At 38.6% G+C, this 5,651-nt stretch overlaps 1 protein-coding gene across 1 annotated transcript in view; it reads left to right on the top strand.

Moving 5' to 3' along the window:
- The window catches only part of LOC107656398 (putative adenosylhomocysteinase 3), a 43,305-nt gene that overhangs the window by 8,879 nt on the left and 28,775 nt on the right, over window positions 1-5,651 (top strand). The gene's annotated exons all lie outside the window — the stretch shown is intronic.

Below are 5,651 nucleotides of genomic sequence, written 5' to 3'. Positions count from 1 at the left end.
AAAAAAAAAAAAATATATATATACAGTATATATATATATATATATATATATATATATATATATATATTGTGACCAAATTATGTGCTCATGCGACCAACTGAGAAAGTTAATCACAAAAGAGCAACCAGTGGGAAGAATGAGTCTGGAGCCCTGGTTTATGACTTAATACAAATTTATTATAATTTATTTATTTATCGAAAATAGTGGTAATCAAATGAAGGCAGAAAACATTAATTTAATTAATCAGTTAAAATGTAATTAAAAGAAAATGTAACAGTTGCCTTTTTTGGCAAATAAAGTGCTGCACAACAGAGGTCTACCGTTAAAATAATAAAAAAATGTAATAACTGATTTTCCTTAAATTTAAATGTTAATAATAATTTATTATTGTTATTATTCTTTTGAAAAGTACATTCCACTGTAGTAGTAATATATTTGTCACAATTTCTTAAAATCAACTTAAAATCAAGATAATTTATTTTGACGGTTTGTCATGAAGACCTTTTGAGTTTCAAATCTGCCAAATTCCATGACATTCCAGGTTATACTGTGAATTCCATGTTTACCGTCTCTGTCTCTCTCCTGTTCTTTTTTTGGGCTTAAAAGCATTTATGGTTTACTCTCTCAGATGGTGCTTTTGGACTGTGCTGCCATATGTTGCTTCCATTTCCCAGCAAACCTGTGCAAGAGATGGCAGTTTCCGTATCGTGACTTGATAAGCAGCTGGATTACAATCTGTGACTTGCTTGTCGTGCTTTTTCACAAGTGATATTTATAATAGAAGGGCTAGAAGAGTCAAAGTAGGCATCACGAAAGCAAATCTGTTGGAGGCTGCCAGCTGTTGTTGGATTGTACGGCTGGTCGTAGGATACAGGAACACCAGGTCCAAGCTGGGTACATGGCAGTTGGTTATTTATTCTCGCTCTTTGCTCAACATTATATGTTAAGCTTTGCTTTAGAGAGATTGGGAAATACAATCAGAACATTTTAATCCCATTGGTTTATACATTTGCTCACTGAGTAAATTCAGATTTGTGGCACTGTTGAACGAAGGAGTGAATTCGCATCAATTGTGCATGTGAAAGATTAAGCCACCGATCAGGCGTTAGCCAGGAATGTGCTACTGAATGAATAAACAAAAGCTTTTCCATTGACCAAATTAACCTTCTGTTCACAAGTGACGGTTCAATTGATTCATGCTGTTGGATATTAAGTAGATGATTTCTGATGGCGTTTGTATTGTATTGAGGCCTCAGGTTTTTCAATTAGTTAACCGTGGAACGGACACACATGCAGGATCCACGGCTACGGAATGCACCCTAGACCCCTGCACCAGCCCCTCACAAAGAACCTTCATTGTGCTAAAAAACTGCTGCATCACAAAAGACTCTCATAAAAGGGTAAGAAAAGCCACCCTCGTTTCTCTTCCTTTTCCTTTCTACCAGCTCAAAAAAACAAAAACAAATACAAACCTCAGACCACAGCTGCTAAAATGCATGGCTTGATTGTGACCATTACCTTGATTTTAGTGGTCTGGCTCACCTCAAACTTCACAACATCGTGTTGAATTTACCAGAAGATAACTTGAAGATAACCTACACTTTTCTGACAGCAATTTACATTGAGTTACATTGAGATTCCAATAAATGTTCCAAAAGCAATGCTATGGGAGAACTCTTTTTGGTTCCCCAAAGAAGCTTTCTTTAAAGAACAGTTCTTAAAAGAACCATTTTTATCTTATGTTTTAAAAATCTAAAGACCCTTTTTTCACTATAAAGAACTTTGTGGAATGGAAAGGTTCCATAGATGTTAAAGGCCCTTCATGGAACCATAGAAGCCTATAAAGAACCTCTATTTTTAAGAGTGTAGAGCATGTAAAATTTCTTCTGACCCAGCCAAACTTTTACATTTTTGTGCATTCTTGAAATTCAGAAAAATCATAATCATATATTAGCCAAATGTTCTGTGCTGTGGCTTTACTTGAACGTTGAAATGCACTGGAAGACTTCTTTATGCATCAACTTGCATTTTCAGTCTCCTACATTTGAACTGAAGAAAATGGACGTCTGAAGTGCAAAAGCACAGACAAACAGTTCTGTCTCTTAATAATTTAAAAGTGAGCCAGAAATGAGGCAAATCTAAAAATGACCTTTATGGCAAAGTGTAGTGTTCTTAACTGCATATTTGGTCGAGTAAATATCTATTTGCAGCAGTCTGTCCACACAAACCTTCAATTTCAGCGTACCCTAGACTTTCTTTGTAGTGGGTACTAAAATTCCTAAATTGCAGTCTATCGTTTTTCTTTGGGACCACAACCACCTCTGCAGATCAGAGAAGTGGAGCCCAGTTACTGGATTTGATGCCTCTGATCTGGTACGGGGTTGAAAATACTTCGGTGTTACTGTGGCTTGTTACTCCTCTTTATGGAGGTCACACTTTCGGTACCTAACATCTGTGATCGGACAGCTCAGGACAGGGCGGTCATTCTGATTGCAGAGTGTTCATGTGACTTTTCCTCTGAAAGCGTTTGAGCTTTCAGAGTGTGTGGCTTCATTGACTTCAATCGGCTGATGACCCAGAACATGACTTCTGAGCTAAATTTGTGGGTCGATTGATTAGTTCAGGATGAACATCATTGGGCGTGATGTCATCCTTTATCCTAGTTCCTCCCCATTCCCAGGAAATGTGTCAGCAGTGTAGTGCATCATGGGAAAAACTGCAATGAGATTTCTTGCCCTTCTGACTCAGCGTACAGGTAACAAGCTTAATGCTGCTATTGTTAAACCGTGACATTTGGTTCTTCTCATGCCAATCATTGCATCAAGCCTGTTTTTTGCACATTGAATCCAGTTAGCCGAAGACTGTAATTGTTGCATGTACTGCTCATATGCCAGAGTCGATAAATCAGTGCAGCAGGGCATCGCTTTCCTAGTGTTTCTGCTTCAGGGTCTTGTGCCCGGTAGCTCCATTGGCCAATATAAAACTGAATGAGGTTTCTTCCTCTTCTGCTTCACTGCAGATTGGATGCATTCTTCCTCTTCTTAGAGAATGAGATTAGATAATGCAACGGATGGATCTGAATGAAATGCATGTGTGCGTAAACATTAGTGACGAAATTATTAAGCATGTCTGTTACGAACATCTCATAACGCTTTTATTTTTGATGTTGCTATATTTGACTTGAGAGAGGAGGTGAGGCCTTCTTAGGGTTGTCTTGCTGTCTTTGAAGTCGGTCTCGTTGGCCTCTTATGAATTAGGAATCAGTAACTGGCTTGAGTAATATGATCCTTCTCATTTTCTTCTCTCTCTCTCACACATCTCTAAATCCTGAACCGCTGTTTGTTCCTTATGTGGAGCAACAGGAATGATTGAGCGTCAGACACATTGATGATTCTAAAAAGGCTGCAGCCATCTGCTCTCAAACCAAAATTAGCAAGGTGGAGGCCCCTGATACACTGAGAGCTTTGAGCTTTAGCTGAAGATATTAATATGGGCTTTAAGGCACTGTTAAACTACAATTATTACTTGTTTCATCATAAAATTACCAGCGGATGTGATTTAAAATGGTCCCTAAATGTATCCTGATTATAAGTTTAGACTTAAAAAGCCCTTGTATGTTCCCTTTTTGCACATTTTTATCTCCATTATCATGTGCTATGCCTTATATCACAATATTAACAGCATAGATTCCATAAACCATTTTAGTTCATTATAATATTGCAAGATTGTGCATGGCAAGTAAGTCTTCTTGGATCATTGTTTTTCCTGCACCTGCTGTAGTTAATGATGCACTCGATTTAGGATAAGTTTAACAGGATAAGTGGAATACCTAACAAGCTCAGAGTGGATTCGTGCATCGGTGTTTGTGTCCACCAAACTCAAACTGTTTCCCTTTACTGGTCAGAGTGAAGTCAGATGGGTGGTCTTTGCTGATGGTAGTCTACAGGACCTTTATTTATTGTATTCATGGTTGTTGAAGAGAGGAGACAGGCAGATGTTATCTCATCAGTAAATTGCTTGTTTCTTTGTCTTGGTCTTTATCAGTGCATAACAGATGACAATAGGAGAACGGTGTGTGTTGCATGAGGTTTCTTCCTCTTCTGCTTCACTGCAGATTGGATGCATTCTTCCTCTTCTTAGAGAATGAGATTAGATAATGCAACGGATGGATCTGAATGAAATGCATGTGTGCGTAAACATTAGTGACGAAATTATTAAGCATGTCTGTTACGAACATCTCATAACGCTTTTATTTTTGATGTTGCTATATTATATAGGTGTGTGTATCGTTAAATATCGTGTTATAGATTCTGTGTTTGGCCAGCAAGGCTATATACTTCTGCAATAATGTCAAATTCAGAGAGAACAGATAATGTGCGCCACTGAGAAAACCGAAACATACATTGCAAGTTAGCTTGTTGCAAGGAGATCTATAATGACTGGAGAAAGTTAGCATTCCCATTCATTCCAATGGCTGTTGCTTGGCTGGTGCACAACCGGCCCTCCTGGAAATATTTGATTTGAAATCTGCCGTTCTTTCTTTTGGCATCAGAGAACATTTATACTATAAAATTGCAAAATAAGTTGATTTAAAAATATTTCCTCAGAATACATGCTAATTTTGAACGGCTGTCTTTGGAGTAAAGTTTTAACCAGATTGTGTTGTTTTAGAAATGACCAGTAGGGGCTGAATTACTGGCCAGGCCTTGACCTCTTGGCATGAGTTTAGACATCTAGTTTCCAGATGTTTTGAAGGACTGTCATAGTGCCTTGAAGACTGATTTTCAATGTAGTAAAATAACATCTGCTTACCTTTATTAGATTTGTTTAGGATTGCTACAGATAAACATGAATTCAAGGCTGGCAAATGAACTGGATGCAACAACTATTTTCTAAATAACTATTTTTAGTCTTTGAGATCTGCTCTACCCCTTTCCTTGCCTCTAGAGCCCACAGCAGTGAAATATTTCTCATTTTAGAATACTATGTGGGTTGATTTTCTTCTTTTCCCTCATCTCTTCAGAATAAGCACACTGTGAAAGAACATGCTGGCAGGCTGTGTTAAACCCAAATACGAAGAGAACGGAGAGAACATCACACTCTTAGTCAGAAGAGCACCATCTGGCACATAAATAGAAGCCTTTTATCCAAGGACCTCGAGACAATGATTGCCACTTGTCACTGCCTGTGGAACAGGGAACTTTCCAGAGTGGGCTTGCAGGAACAGGTTCATACTGGTGGAAGAACACTCAGAGAGAGCGACTGCTTCAATTAAAGTCCAAAGTAGGCTTGCCGCGATAGACGGTGCTGACGGTGATACCGGTGTTAAGCCACAACACCGGTTACGTCACTTGCCCACTGCGTCACCAACCCCCACCGTCGTTTTGATTTTTTTATTGTAATAAAAATCATTTAGTTCAGTAAAAGAACAGACACTACAATTAAAAACTGAACGTGGCTGCTCAATGCAGCGTGCCGAACGACAGTCGAATCACACCGATCAGATTTAATTTATCCAGTGAGGAGAGTGTGTCGAGCTGACTGACAAGAAGAGTGAGGTGAGGTGAGACAGGCAAGACGATGGCGGATGATTTAGTTTCGAAACGAAATGCAAAAGCGCCTGTTTGGCAATATTTTGGATTTTGAAAAGC

This window comes from Sinocyclocheilus anshuiensis, unplaced genomic scaffold (assembly GCF_001515605.1).
Source record: "Sinocyclocheilus anshuiensis isolate Anshui unplaced genomic scaffold, SAMN03320099.WGS_v1.1 scaffold183, whole genome shotgun sequence".
Lineage (NCBI taxonomy): Eukaryota > Metazoa > Chordata > Actinopteri > Cypriniformes > Cyprinidae > Sinocyclocheilus > Sinocyclocheilus anshuiensis.
The sequence above is the reverse complement of the archived record's forward strand: the minus strand, read 5'-3'. Positions and strand labels throughout refer to the sequence as shown.